We start from the raw sequence: 16551 nt of genomic DNA on the forward strand, positions 1-16551 counted from the left end.
TCCATGTTTGTCTTCGGTTTGGTGGAGAAAGTATGTCCGGACCACGCAGCGGACCGATACAAACCCGCGTTGGTTAGCTTATACCGTCCGGACAGCGCGATCCACACGGATGCAGGCGGTTTAACGGTCAGTGTTGGAGATGCCCCGACCAACTAGGAAACTCGACCTTATGTGCAGGAGTCATTCTTTTAATACTTTTAAGGCAACACCGTAAAAACACGCAGTTTACCGTTTTAGTTTCCCTTTTCTATTTTCTTTTCTTTTGTTAAAAGCACTAACTTTTTCTAATTCGTGTTTAGAAAAAAATGTGAAAATTTTCTACAAAATTGATGAACCGTTTTCAAATTTTGTGAATATTTTATCAAAACATCCGAATTGGTTTCAGATATGTAAAGTTTTTTCAAACTTGATGAACATTTCTTACAATCAATGAACTTTTTTTAAAATTGAGGAACTTTTCTCAAATCTATGTTTTTTTTAAAAAGTTGATGAATGTTTATTAAAATTGATGAACCTTTTAAATTAACTGATGAAAATTTTCCAAATTTGTGAACTTTTTTTAAAAATCGATGAACTTTTACAAATTGGACATTTTTGGAAAAAATTCAAGGCTTTTTCTGAATTCATGAAGTATTCAAATTTATGACCTTTTTTGAATCTGCGATTTTTTTTCAAATTTTCATGAACTTTTTGCAAAAGTCAACTGGTCAAATTGTCCATGTCATGTGGTTAACAAGTGATGAAATTAAACACGAGCAACGAGCAAACTATGAGCGACGAACAACCAGCGAGTGAGGAGTATTTTATTGGGCTGGCCCAAGTAAAGTTGCGCGAGCACCAGCTTCGTGAACGAGTGCATGAAGCGCGGATTAGGAGCTTTTGGTCCCCTCACCTCCGGCTACCATATTGATGCTAAGAGGCGATGGGACCTCGCATCTTCAAGAGTGCTACTTTTTTTGTCATTGTATAGTGATCATCGTATTTTGTGAGAATAAATTTACCCTCATTATTTTGGAGTGGCGGTGCCATGAGATTAGAGAATTTTCGGTCCTCATGTTCTGATCTAGAGAGTTTTAGATTAGTGTGTCAAACTTTTTTTCTTGGTTTGATTCTTTACGAAGTTGAAATCTTTTATCAACACCATGGTGAAGATATTGTGGTCCGACGTCCTGCACTTCTAGGGAATCATCCCCAGTCCTAATACGTTGATCGATCAAGGCTTCACATCTTTTTGGATTGGCGACTCAAGGCACTTTCAAAAACCATTATTGGTAATGTTCATGCGGGTGAAAGAGTGACAGCATCGTTGCTACAGTCCAATTGCAGCCTCTTTACCAAAGTCTATGTTGTATTTTTTTCAAGGAGAGATTGATGCGACGAAGGTCTTTGCAAGAAATTTCATTGTAATTCTAGTCATAGAAGTTACTTTGTATTTTCTTGGGTCTTAGATCCAAACCAGTGTACCTGTAATTGTTATGAGTATAAATAAAATTAGAGGTGTTTCTAATCCCTAGAAGGGGAGATAGAAAGGATTTTTGGCGATGTACGCCGCCTCCTTCCTCCTCAAATTAAAAAGGTAGGGTTCCTGCCTCTCGTCGGCGCCGCCGCAGGTCCGCTTCGGCTCCTGTGGCCTTAGGGCCATGTGGGCGCGGTGGATCCTGGCAAGGGCCGGCTGGTGGGCTCCAATTTAGGTCGTTCATTTCTGTTTTGTTAAGGTTTGTGTCCTGCTCAGGAAGACGAGACAACGACGACTCTTTGAAGATGAAATAAAGGTCTCCTCGCCTAGCCCCCGTTCCGGCAGTGCATCTAGTATAGTTGGTAGTGTGTGGAGGTATGTCTCCGGTGGATCTATCTTTGGTGGATTTGCTCGGATCTCATCGTTGTTCGTCTACGTTCGTGTGTCTTCGGGTTGGATCCTTCCGACCTACGTTATTCTTCGTCGGCGGCGGTTGCTGTTCTGGTGCGCTAATCCTATGGGGCCTCAGCACGACGACTTCTCGACTGTCTACCAGAACAAAGGTGTTGCCGACTCCAGCGATGGAGGGGTGATGATGGCAGCGCGCCTTCGGCTCTCTTTAGTGCTTTTAGTCGTCGCTAGGTGGTCTACAGATCTGGATGTAATTTTTATTTTTAGCGTTCGTTGTACTGCCATGATTAAGATGAATAGATCGGAAGTTTTTTCACAAAGAAAAAGTATCGATCGTTTTTTTTGAAGTCGTTCAGTCTTTTTGTTGTAGTACTGATTTTCATGCATTCATGCATGATATATCCCACAAACGTAGCGTAGTTAGCTAAACATTCTTGGTCATAGGCGATTTGATTTAGTTGTAAAATAATAGTCCCACACCGCCAACCGGCCAATGCGCGGGCTACAGCTACAGTGTTGGCCGGGCGTGGTGGTGCACGATTGTCACTCCACAGCCTATAGGAGGGTCATACTGGGATGCAACCATTGCCCTCCGCCGGGTCACAACTCACGCGGTCGCCGTCGCCAGATGCGACGGGTTGGCCACAACATCGGCATGCCCCGCAGCGCAACTCGCGTGGTCGCCCCGCCGGACGCGACAGGTTAGCCGCAGCATCGGCCTGCCCCGCGGTCGAGCCTTGCACCTGCAGCGGCGGCGCTAAACCTGAAGGCCATGCTGTAATCCTCGTTCTTGTGGCTACTATGGCTTGACTTGGAGCGGTGGTCCATGCGGTTGGAGAGATTTGTTGGAGTGATTTTGGGAAAAGGAGGAAGAGGATGAGGGGATAAAGTGACAAGGTTGTATGTGGTTAATGTGTGAGGCACATGGCATCCTAATGGCGACTCCAGATGGATCCCCCCTTCCTCCTCCCTCTCCTCCTCCTCCCCCTCCTCCCCTCCTCGCCCTAGTCGTCCCGCTCCCCGCTCTGTCCCGCTGGCCGGTGCCCGGCCGTCCTCCTCTCCGCGTGCAGGTGCTCTCCCTCCCCTCTCCCCTGTCTCCCCGCGGGTGGGGCTCTCCCCTCCTTCTTCCCCGCTACCGGTGCTTGGATCTCACTTTTAGGCCCTTGCGTCCGATGAGGAGGAGTCGCGGTCGTCGGCCTCCTCCCCCTGTGGTCCCGTGCCCTGTGCTGGGTCCGGATCTCGCGGCGGCGGCGTAAGTCTGGTAAGTTTGCTGTTGCGTCTCCTGATCCCGGTGTCTTGGGCAGTGCGCCTGATGGGGAGCTTAGAGGCCTCCCATCTCCCTCTCCGGCTTCCTCTGCAGCGGCCTCGTCGCCGGCGGTGACGACGGCGGGGCCGTTGGTGGCATCGTGTAACCTAAACCTAGATCTCGATTTCTCTTCGGTAGCCAGCTGGCCACGGGCCGCTTCCTCGTGTGGGCTTGCTGGGCCTTGCGGTCTGGCGTTGCCCAGTGGGCCTACCTCTCCTCCCCTTCTCTCGTCTGTGGTCGACTTTCCCCCTCTTGTCTCGCCTGGCCCAGTCGGGCCCACCGGCTGGGTTCCTGCTCCTCAACCTCTTGCGGCCCATTTGGAGAGTCGGGCCCAGGTGGGCACGGCTCGGACGGGATATTTATGGATCCCCCGCGGCTCATTCTCCCCCCTGCTAGGGTTTCCGGCTTCCTCTTCCGATCTGCGCCATCACCGTCTCCCCATTCGTCGCCTCATTAGATCTTCCCCACCTCCACCCCTCCTCCTTCCTTTTGCTGCGGTGCTTTCCATGGACAAGTCGCGGGGCTCTTCCTGCGAGGCGCTCTCGGGCAGCAAGCGGCGCCGTGAGGACTCCCTTGCCTCCGCGGTGGATCTGGAGCTCGAGGCTTCGCTCCGCTCCAAGTTGGAGGCGGAGCAGGCGGCGCGCGAGCAGGTGGCTCGTGACCGTGAGGCCTGGGCTTTGGTTCCGGAGTGGTTGCAGCGCTCGGAGAGGGATGGTGTGCCTGGATCCGGCCGCAGGGCTCTGGATCTGGCCCTTCTCTCTCTCCGGTGTTGGATCCGTGGGAGGCGGCGGTGGCCTCTGGCGGTGGTGTTTCCTCGTCTTCTGCCTCCCTTCCCGCTCCGGGTGTGGGGTGTGGCTCGTCTGCTCCGTCGCGTCTTCCGCCTCCTCCTCCTCTCTCCATTGGGGTTGGTGCTGGTTCTCGTTCGCCGCCTTGGTCCTTCGCGGGGCCGGCGTGTCGGCCGCCCGGTCCGGCCTCTGGGGCTCCCCCTTTTCCGGGGATGGGGGATGGGATCCTGCCTCCTCCTCCGTCGCTTCCGCAATCTTGCCCGTCCTCTGCCTCCAATAGCAACCCCTCGGCGCTCACTTGCTTCGCTTGCCACAGGCCTGGCCATTTCCAGTCTCGCTGCACCAACCCCCCTTTTTGCCTGATTTGTCGCTCTGATAGTCACCTCACGGTCAACTGCATGGCTAGGCACAAACCTCCCGCGGTCCTCCAGTTCGGCTCGGGCCTCCCTGGTTGCGCCTTTTTGCCTTCGACGGTGATTTGCCTGTCCGGGAGGTGGCTCCTGCTTTGTCTAATGCTGCGATTGTCTCGGTCAAGGACCAAAAGATTTCGCGCCAAACTCTTCTGGAAGGGCTCCACATTTGGGATGAGGCTGGATGGGACTGGCAAGTTGTGCAGATGTCTGAATATGAGTTCTCTGTGGTGTTTCCTTCCAAAGAATGTTTGCGGATGATTGCCTCATGCACTAGTTTCACTTTGCCCCTCAATCAATTGGTGGTTTCTGTCAAAGCGACTTCTTGCAATGGTACGGCAGTTGGTCCTCTATCCCAAGTTTGGGTTCTGATTGATGATTTGCCTGCTGGTCTCCGCTCGCCTGCTTTTCTCATGTCCTTTGGGGTTTTGATTGGGAAGCCCATTGAGGTGGATGAGGAATCTCTGAACAAGGTTGGCCCTGCTAGGATGAAGGTTTGGTGTGTGGAGCCTGAACGGGTGCATGGCTCAATTGATATCTTTCCCTCTCCCAATGGTATTAGGCTTCGGGTGCGGGTGGAGGGGGCGGCCGCTTTTCAGGCCCCACCTCCCCCCTCCTCCTTCTAACCCTAAGGACAAGCATGATAAGGAGGGGGACGGATCTTTGGGTGGCCCTAATCAGAGTTTTGGGTCTAACCTCCGCTTCACCCAATCTGAATGGGATGGTCTGGCAGATTCTGAACGGGAGCTGTTTCAATCCCAAGCTCCTTCTGGTGGTGCTCCTCGTGATGACTCGGTGATCCCGCCTGCTGCTCCGACTATTCCTACTGCTGGTGCTGATGTGTCGAAGTTCCCGCCCTGCTCTGCTACCCCCGTTTCTGGTGCTTGCTCCAATCTTCCTATCCGCTCGCTCTCCCCCACTCGTTCGGGAATTGAAGATCTCCCTGTCTCCCCGGCTCGTGATGTGGTGGAATCCCAGTCCCTCCGGAAGAAGAAATCCTCAGTGCGCAAATTCTCGGCTAAGAGCCAGAACTCGTCGGGCTCGAAGCAATCCATGGCGGGGGTCTGTCGGCGTCTGGATCAAGACTTGGGATCTATGTCCCGCTCGGGTCCCCATGGTGGATCTCCTTCTGCGTAGTCGCCTGCTATTCGATCAAGACTTGGGATCTGTGGTGAATTCTGGTGGCTCTATCCTGGAGCGGGCTGAGAAGCGGGCTGCGGCGAAGGATCTCCCTCCCCCAGGTACTTCTCCCGTCCCCTCGGTTGTTGCTTCTCCGGTTCGGTTGGTTCTACCTTCTCTTTCCAATGACCACCTTTAAATATCATGTCGGATGTGGGTGTGGTGGTTGATTCTTCTGTTGGTTCTCCTAGTTTGCTACTTGCTATTATTCGGGCTAACGAGATGGCTCAGGCAGCCATTGCTAAAGCTAAAGAGGCCGTTGCCTCTCTGGTAGGGGATGCTAGTTGTGGTCCGGGTGTGGACACGGGTGCTGGTAGTGGCCAGCCCCAATCCAACTTATCTAAGAGGGGCACTAATAAGCGAGCTAAATCCTGCATGGCCCCTTGCAGGTCGAGCCTCTGAATCAAGAATCTTTCTTATAAATGAGGGCGTTATTCAGGAATATTAGGGGGTTCGGTGCTAGGGGGCGCCGTGACCAACTTAAAGAGTTGGTTCGTTCTAATTCTATTGACTTTGTGGGGCTGGTTGAAACCTTCAAGGATTCCTTCTCCCCTAATGATTTCTCTGCTATTGTGGGCATGGACAGATTTAATTGGCAATCTTTACCTGCTTCGGGTCACTCTGGTGGGATCTTGATTGGCTCCAATAAAGATATTTTTGATTTTGTTGCTTTTGATCATGGGATCTTTTGGGCCAGTGTTGTTCTATCTCATAAAGCTATGAATATTCTCTGTGAGTTTATTGTTGTTTATGGGCCTGCAGACCATTCTCTGTCGGCTTTATTCCTTAATGAGCTTTCGATGAAGATCGATTCTTGTAACTTACCGATGGTTATCGGGGGAGACTTTAATCTTCTGCGGTGCCCTAATGACAAGAGTAATGATATCTTCTCCTGGCCTCTAGCTAATGCCTTTAACGACTTCATTAGTGCCAATGCTATACGTGAGCTTCCCCGGGGGGGAGCCCGCTATACATGGTCCAATCATCAGGCTATTCCTATTAGATCAGTGCTTGATAGAGTCTTCCTTTGTCCCAGGTGGGATTCCTTGTTCCCTAGGGCTTCTCTTAACGCGAAATGCATTATCGGTTCTGATCATACCCCCTTAATTCTTGACGATGGTTCCATTAGCCTTAGGCCTCCGGCTAGATTTCAATTCGATGCCTCATGGCTGTCTGTGGATGGCTTTGTTGACATGGTTGCAACGAAGATTTCATTTCTCTCTCCTCCAATGCTCGCTCTTTTGGGACTCTAGATGATTGGCACTCTTGCTCCTATACCCTGCGTAAATTCCTCAGAGGTTGGTCTCGTAATCGTGCGGCGGAGGATCGTCGTACCAAATCTTTCCTCGAGGACCAGATTTTGTCGCTGGATCACGCGGCCGACTCTACTGGGCTTTCTGGCGATGGTTGGGCGGTTCGTTACAATCTTAAGGCCGCTTTATTGCAGTTGCACCACCAGGCTGAGATTTATTGGCGTCAGCGGGGTACTCTAAACTGGACTCTAAAAGGTGACTCCCCTACAGCGTATTTCTTTGCGATCGCGAACGGTAGGCGTAGGCGTTGTAGTATCAATAACCTGTTGATTAATGGCGTGTGATCTTCGGAGCAGTCTGCTATTATGGCTCATGTGGTGGATTTTTTCTCTTCGTTGTTGGGGGCTAAACCTCAATTGGGCTTCTCTATCTCTCCTTCCCTTTGGAACTTAGGTCTTAAAATCTCACCCGAGGAGAATGCCTCCTTGATGATTCCTCTTTCTGATCAGGAAATTTGGGATGTTGTTAACACTGCCAATCCCAATGCTGCTTCTGGGCCAGACGGCTTCTCCATTCCTTTTTTTCGGAAATTTTGGCCCCAGTTGAAACAGCTGGTTTGTAATGTTATTCAGGGTTTTTGTCTTGGTACTGTCGATATCTCCCGCCTGAACTACGCAGTGATATGCCTGATCCCCAAGGTTAAGGGTGCTGATGTTATTTTCCAATTTCGGCCTATTGCTTTGATTAACAACTTTGCCAAATTCCCGGCTAAAGGCTTTGCGAATTGTTTGTCGCCGGTTGCTCATAGAGTTATTAGTCCTTATCAATCTGCTTTCATCAAAGGGCGTTTCATCCTCGATGGTATCCTATCCCTTCATGAGATTGTTCACGATCTTCACGCTCGGAGAGCTAAAGCGATTATCCTTAAGTTAGATTTTGAGAAAGCTTACGACTCGGTTAGCTGGCCCTTCCTCAAGCAGGTCCTTCTTGCTAAAGGCTTCGACGGTGCCTATGTTCATCGTATCATGCAGCTGGTCTCGGGTGGCCATACTGCCGTTTCGGTTAATGGTTTCGTTAGCAACTTCTTCACAAATGGCAGGGGCCTGCGCCAAGGGGATCCTGCTTCCCCTGTTCTTTTTAATTTTGTGGCCGATGCCTTCTCGTGCATGCTCTCCAGGGCGGCCCGCTGTGGGCACATTGCTCCTGTGGTCTCCCATTTACTCCCGGAGGGTGTTTCCCACTTGCAATATGCGGATGATACTATTATCATGGTGGAGTTGGATGACGCCTGCATTGCTAACCTGAAATTCATCCTGCTGTGTTTCGAAGCTGTTTCGGGTCTTAAGATTAATTTTGCTAAAAGTGAGGTCCTGGTGACGGGTGTGGATGGGGCGGAAGCGTTGCGGGTTGCCAGGCTTCTTAACAGTTCTTTGGGTTCCTTGCCCTTCAAGTATCTAGGACTCCCTATTTCTCCTGGCATGCTCCATGCTAAAGATTTCGCTCCGGCGGTCGCTAAAGTGGGGAACAGGGTGCTCCCTTGGAGGGGCAGATACAATACCAATGCTGGCAAAGTTGCTCTAATTAACTCCTGCTTATCCTCTCTCCCCATGTTTCTTATGGGCTTTTATCTTCTTACGGATGGCGTGCATGCTGGTTTCGACAAACATAGGGGAGCTTTCTACTGGAATTCCGTGGATAACAAACGGAAATATAGGCTGGTCAAGTGGCAACATATGTGTAAGCCTAAAAACCTTGGGGGGTTAGGCATTATTAATACTCGGGTAATGAACATTTGCTTGCTTATCAAGTGGTAGTGGAAAATTTTGACTAGTGGGGCCGATTCGCTGTGGTTTTCGATTCTCAAGGCTAAATACTTCCCACACTCCAACCCACTGTTTGCCACCGCCAGGCGCGGGTCTCAATTTTGGAAATCCCTGGTGAAAGTCAGACCGATCTTTCTGGAACATGTTAAATTTAATGTTGGTAATGGGATGGCTGTTCGCTTTTGGTTGGACTGGTGGTCTGGGGATGCCCCCCTTGCTGCGAGCTTTCCGGTTCTGTTTTCTTATTGTCCTAATCCGAATATCTCCATCGTGGAGGTGGCAGCTAATAACTGGGATTTGGCTTTTCGTCGGGCCCTATCTCCTGAAGAGTTGGAAGATTGGCAAAGTCTCTCTGCCCTCTTCCCCGTGCTCTCGGAGTCGGCCGATTCTGTGGTTTGGCCTCATTCGGCCTCAGGTAGATTTTCGGTTAAGTCGCTTTATTCTAGACTTAGCGGTGGTACTCCTTCGTCCAGATTCTCTTGTGTTTGGAAGTCCAAAGTCCCTCCTAAGATTAAAATTTTCCTTTGGCAAGCCTTTCGTGGTCGCCTTCCGGCTGCTGACCAGATCAAAAAGCGCAATGGGCCTGGTTCGGAGTTTTGTCATCTTTGTGGGGCCTTGGAGAACTCTGATCACATCTTTTTCAATTGCGTGCTGGCCAAGTTGGTTTGGTGTTGTGTCAGATCTTGGCTTCAGGTTTCCTGGAACCCCTCCTCTTTTTCCCATATTCGAACCCTAGCCAAAGCTTTGGTTGGGGTCACCAAGAGGGTGTTTTGGGTCAGCCTGGGAGCCTTATGTTGGGCTCTTTGCACCATTAGGAACAAATTTACTATTGAGCATATGTTCCCATCTAAGCCTGCTGACGTTCTTTTCAAATCATGTATATTATTGCAGCAGTGGAGATCATTGACTAAGGAGGTTGATCGGGATGCCCTGGACCTGCTCATCCTCAAAATTCGGGCTTCGGCATCTCTCATCTCCGGGCGGGATCCCGTCGTCTAATCCTGGTGGTGCTGTTTGCGGAGTTTAGGTCTCTCTCCTTTCTGGCCTGCGCGCCGTGTATGGCAGTTGCTTGTATCCTTCCTTCTTTGGTTTCTCTCAAACTCTTAGCTCGGTGCACTCTGTGCATTGTCTTGTTAGCTGGTTTCGCTACTGTTCGGTTTCCTGTGACGCTGCCATGTGACTTTATTTATAAAGTCGGTCTCTAGCCTTTTCTCTAAAAAAAAACATGGCATCCTAATCCTCTCCGGTGAAACAAATCAGGGCCGCATCTTACCGATTCATCCAACGCGTTGCGCGCATCCGGTGCAATAGTTCGGCCGGTGCACCGTGTGCAAGAGGTTTTCCTTCCATGTAATGGGGCCAGCAGGGCAAGGGCCATGGCTTCGTCTACAGGACCGGGGCCAACTTGCATGGAGCATGGGTTCGTCCATTAACCAACCATATCAACTCTTTTTATTTTCTTTTGATTGATGTAATACCTATATATTTGAGACGGTTGATTCAAACTCATCTTGACACACAAACCGGTAACTATAGCAAAATCACATATTTTCTGTAAACATATGCTTCTGTATACCTATACTGGTCTATAGTGTCCAAAAATCATGATACTGGACAAATGGATCTTCATGATTGAAAGGCTCACATTGACTACACAAACTTCGACAAACCACATGGTGCTGCCCAAACACTAAAGGGTTATCGGTGTCACCGGCCAAGAACAATTCGAGCCCACTGGCAGTCACCAAAAAAAAATACGACTCTAGTTATTTGAGTTGCAGGACAAATTATCAAGAGAAGTTTACATGAAAATGATGGTTACACTATGGGGAGACTGGAAGGCTCGCAGAGGCGTCATTCATGAGAACATATTTCAGTCGCCGTTTGCGACATGCGTTTTTTTACAAGGTTCATTCAAGATCTTGAGGCGGACGCCATTAGCGGTGTATCCAAAGCACCTCAGCCGCACGTTTGAAGTACCAAATTATTCCGTTCAAAAATGTACTATAAATAATGTGATGACAAAAACAAGCATGGGAAATATAATACTGGATTTGCCTTGACTTGTGGATCACATTTCCCCCTTATAAAATTTCCATGTGAAAAAATAGTGCAAGAAAGATGAAAAGGTAAACTGATTTCCATGATGCTAAAAAAAGAAAGCATGGAAAAAAATTGTGTGACAAATATTGTCACGATTACGTAGACACTAGTTGCCTTCATCTATTTTTCCATGAACAAATAAACAATAGGGCAAAAGTAGCTTTGTAGATTAGGGCAACTGTGTGTATGTGAACTTACCATGCTTTGGGAAGTATGACCTTGTTGTGGTTTGTTAATTTTTTTTGCCATGGTCCATGTGATATATTTTCCATGGTCCATGTAATATATTTGCCATAGACACGAAAAAAAGAGTTGCCACTACTTGGCACCTATGCAGAAAGAAACCATGCACTGTTCAATGGCAAAGAACACATATTGAAATTTTCCATGGCAATTACTCCCTCTGTAAACAAATATAAAATATATTTTAGATCTAAAAGGTCATATATTTGTTTATAGAGGGACTGCATAGTTGTAGAAGAAAAATATAAAAACATAAAAACGTACCATGTCAAAAGTACCAGAAAGATTTGCCATGTCAAAAGAATATAGCTAAAAACAAGTTAAAATGCCAGCTAGAGGACAAAAAAACTCACAAAGACCTCATGCTTTGTTTCATGGCAATGTAGCTAAAAATGGCAATAGCACTAACACTGTTCTATGCAAAAATAAAAAGAACACTAAGTTTACTTTCATGGCAATTTAGCTAGTAATGTGTGAAAAGGTCAACTGGCAAGTTTAGAAATTTTTGATACCTAGGTAATGGCAATTGTATGAAAACAGCATGGAAAGTTTAATGATTTTTTTCCATGAATAATTCATGGCAATTGTATGAACAGTCAAAGCAAATGTATGAAAACAACATGGAAGAAAGCGAGATACTCCATGTGGTTCTAGTTTACTGCTATGCTAATTTCATGGCAATAACTATTGATTCATTTTGGAATACAACTTGACCACTCCTTGTCATGAACAACTCATCACACCTAGGAAAAGGCTAATTAGTGGCGCACCTGTTTTGGCCATTAATGGCGCACTACAGGTGCGCCACTAGCATCACGCCACTAGTAGTTAATACTAATGGCGCACCCCTGGTGCGTCATTAGTATACCAGACAATAATGGAGCACCAGGGAGTGCGCCATTTGTATGTCAAAGGGTGCGCCATTACTATACATCCCGGGGGCCATATTTACCTTGTGCTCTGGGTTATTAATGGTGCACATCTAGCTAATGCGCCACTAGTGTGCTTACTGCAGTGCGCCACTAAAGTGCAGTGCGGTGCGCCACTAGTATGAATTTTAGGATTTTTTTTCTTTTCTGATATTTGCACAGGTTACAAAATATATTACTGCATAGAATATAGACAACACAACATATAAACAACAGATTTATCGAATACAATAGAAGATTAGTCTCCGAATACGATTCATCATATTAGTCTCCGAATTCAAAACACCGAACAAAGTTAGAACATTACAAGTCTCGAGACCCCGATTAGTGAGTTTGTCTTCACATTACAAGTCAATATCGATTATCTAAACTACCATCACATAGAAGAGAGCTGCGGTCATCACGATGAGCATCATCACGATGAAAATGGTCTTCATCCGGTTCCTCCAACGCTCCCTCCTCTCACACGCTAGATAGCGCGCATATCTAGCTTCCGCCTCCGCCCTAGTGGTGTACCCTTTGTAACTGTTACCGCTGAAACGGTGAACCTATCTCCGACACTCCTCCCAGTCGTCGTAGACTCCGGGAACCTTACCCTTGTACACGACATACGACGGCATCTCTATGCACTAGCCAAACAAAACGTTAGTAGCAATTACAGACAATACATAAGCAATATATAAGTATGCAACAAAAGGATCGGAAGAGAAAAGCAACACACTAATAGTGAAGGAAATATGCCCTGGAGGCAATAATAAAGTTATTATTTATTTCCTTATTTCATGATAAATGTTTATTATTCATGCTAGAATTGTATTAACCGGAAACATGATACATGTGTGAATATATAGACAAACATATAGTCACTAGTATGCCTCTACTTGACTAGCTCATTAATCAAAGATGGTTATGTTTCCTAACCATAGACATGTGTTGTCATTTGATTAATGAGGTCACATCATTAGGAGAATGATGTGATTGACATGACCCATTCCGTTAGCCTAGCACTTGATCGTTTAGTATGTTGCTATTGTTTTCTTCATGACTTATACATGTTCCTGTAACTATGAGATTATGCAACTCCCGTTTACCGGAGGAACACTTTGGGTGGTACCAAACGTCACAACGTAACTGGGTGATTATAAAGGAGTACTACAAGTGTCTCCAAAGGTACATGTTGGGTTGGCGTATTTCAAGATTAGGTTTTGTCACTCCGATTGTCGGAGAGGTATCTCTGGGCCCTCTCGGTAATGCACATCACTATAAGCCTTGCAAGCAATGTAGCTAATGAGTTAGGTACGGAATGATGCATTACGTAACGAGTAAAGAGACTTGCCGGTAACGAGATTGAACTAGGTATTGGATACCGACGATCGAATCTCGGGCAAGTAACATACCGATGACAAAGGGAACAACGTATGTTGTTATGCGGTTTTGACCGATAAAGATCTTCGTAGAATATGTAGGAACCAATATGGGCATCCAGGTTCCGCTATTGGTTATTGACCGAGAATAGTTCTAGGTCATGTCTACATAGTTCTGGAACCCGTAGGGTCCGCACGCTTAAGGTTTCGATGACAGTTATATTATGAGTTTATGAGTTTTGATGTACTGAAGGAGTTCGGAGTCCCGGATGAGATCGGGGACATGACAAGGAGTATCGAAATGGTCGAGACGTAAAGATCGATATATTGGACGACTATATTCGGACTTCGGAAAGGTTCCGAGTGATTCGGGTATTTTTCGGAGTACCGGAGAGTTACGGGAATTCGCCGGGGAGTATATGGGCCTTATTGGGCCATACGGGAATAGAGGAGAGAGGCCGAAAGGAAGGAGGGGCGCAACACCCCTCTGGTCTGAATTGGACAAGGGGTGCGGCCCCCTTTTCCTTCCTCCTCTCCCCCTCTTTCCCCCTTCTCCTACTCCAACAAGGAAGGAGGGAGTCCTACTCCCGGTGGGAGTAGGACTCCCCTTGGCGCGCCCCTCCTAGGCCGGCCGCCCCCTCCCCCCTTGCTCCTTTATATACGGGGGCAGGGGGGCACCTCTAGGGACAACACAAGTTGATCTACAGATTGTTCCTTAGCCGTGTGCGGTGCCCCCCTCCACCATATTCCACCTCGGTCATATCGTCGTAGAGTTTAGGCGAAGCCCTGCACCGGTAGAGCATCATCATCGTCACCACGCCGTCGTGCTGACGGAACTCATCCCCGACACGTTGCTGCATCGGAGTCCGGGGATCGTCATCGAGCTGAACGTGTGCTGAACTCGGAGGTGCCGTACATTCGGTACTTGGATCGGTCGGATCGTGAAGCCGTACGACTACATCAACCGCGTTGTCATAACGCTTCCACTTACGGTCTACGAGGGAACGTGGACAACACTCTCTCCTCTCGCTGCTATGCCATCACCATGATCTTGCGTGTACGTAGGAAATTTTTTGAAATTACTACGTTCCTCAACAGTGGCATCCGAGCCTAGGTTTTATGCGTAGATGTTATATGCACGAGTAGAACACAAGTGAGTTGTGGGCGATACAAGTCATACTGCTTACCAGCATGCCCTACTTTGGTTCAGTGGTATTGTGAGATGAAGCGGCCCGGACCGACATTACGCGTACGCTTACGCGAGACTGGTTTCACCGTTACAAGCACTTGTGCTTAAAGGTGGCTGGCGGGTGTCTGTCTCTCTCACTTTAGCGGAATCGAGTGTGGCTACGCCCGGTCCTTGCGAAGGTTAAAACAACACTAACTTGACGAACTATCGTTGTGGTTTTGATGCGTAGGTAAGAACGGTTCTTGCTAAGCCCGTAGCAGCCACGTAAAATTTGCAACAACAAAGTAGAGGACGTCTAACTTGTTTTTGCAGGGCATGTTGTGATGTGATATGGTCAAGACGTGATGCTATATTTTATTGTATGAGATGATCATGTTTTGTAACCGAAATTATCGGCAACTGACAGGAGCCATATGGTTGTCGCTTTATTGTATGAAATGCAGACGCCCTGTAATTGCTTTACTTTATCACTAAGCAGTAGCGATAGTCGTAGAAGCAATAGATGGCGTAACGACAACGATGCTACGATGGAGATCAAGGTGTCGCGCTGGTGACGATGGTGATCACGACGGTGCTTCGAAGATGGAGATCACAAGCACAAGATGATGATGGCCATATCATATCACTTATATTGATTGCATGTGATGTTTATCCTTTATGCATCTTATCTTGCTTTGATTGACGGTAGCATTTTAAGATGATCTCTCACTAATTATCAAGAAGTGTTCTCCCTGAGTATGCACCGTTGCGAAAGTTCTTCGTGCTGAGACACCACGTGATGATCGGGTGTGATAGGCTCTACGTTCAAATACAACGGGTGCAAAACAGTTGCACACGCGGAATACTTGGGTTAAACTTGACGAGCCTAGCATATACAGATATGGCCTCGGAACACGGAGACCGAAAGGTCGAGCGTGAATCATATAGTAGATATGATCAACATAGTGATGTTCACCATTGAAAACTACTCCATCTCATGTGATGATCGGACATGGTTTAGTTGATTTGGATCACGTAATCACTTAGATGACTAGAGAGATGTCTGTCTAAGTGGGAGCTCTTAAGTAATATGATTAATTGAACTTAAATTTATCATGAACTTAGTCCTGGTAGTATTTTGCAAATTATGTTGTAGATCAATAGCTTGCGTTGTTGCTTTCATATGTTTATTTTGATATGTTCCTAGAGAAAATTGTGTTGAAAGATGTTAGTAGCAATGATGCGGATTAGATCCGTGATCTGAGGTTTATCCTCATTGCTGCACAGAAGAATTATGTCCTTAATGCACCGCTAGGTGACAGACCTATTGCAGGAGTAGATGCAGACGTTATGAACATTTGGCTAGCTCAATATACTACTTGATAGTTTAGTGTACCATGCTTAACGGCTTAGAATCGAGACTTCAAAGATGTTTTGAACGTCATGGACTATATGAGATGTTCCAGGAATTGAAGTTAATATTTCAAGCAAATACCCGAGTTGAGAGATACGAAGTCTCCAACAAGTTCTATAGCTAAAAGATGGAGGAGAATCGCTCAACTAGTAAGCATGTGCTCAGATTGTCTGGGTACTTCAATCACTTGAATCAAGTGGGAGTTAATCTTCTAGATAAGATAGTGATTGACAGAATTCTCTAGTCACCATCACTAAGTTACTAGAACTTCGTGATTAACTATAGTATGCAAGGGATGACGAAAACAATTCCCGAGCTCTTCGTGATGTTGAAATCGACGAAGGTAGAAATCAAGAAAGAGCATCAAGTGTTGATGATTAACAAGACCACTAGTTTCAAGAAAAGGGCAAAGGGAAAGAAAGGGAAACTTCAAGTAGAATGGCAAACAAGTTGTCACTCCCGTGAAGAAGACCAAAGCTGGACCAAAGCCTGAAACTGAGTGCTTACACTGCAAAGAAAATGGTCACTGGAAACGGAAATACCCTGAATATTTGGTGGATAAGAAGTATGGCAAAGTGAACAAGGGTATATTTGATATACATGTTATTGATGTGTACTTTACTAGTGTTTATAGTAGCCCCTGAGTATTTGATACTTGTTCGGTTGCTAAATATTAGTAACTCGAAACAGGAGTTACGGAATAAACA

Source organism: Triticum aestivum, chromosome 3B, assembly GCF_018294505.1.
Source record: "Triticum aestivum cultivar Chinese Spring chromosome 3B, IWGSC CS RefSeq v2.1, whole genome shotgun sequence".
Lineage (NCBI taxonomy): Eukaryota > Viridiplantae > Streptophyta > Magnoliopsida > Poales > Poaceae > Triticum > Triticum aestivum.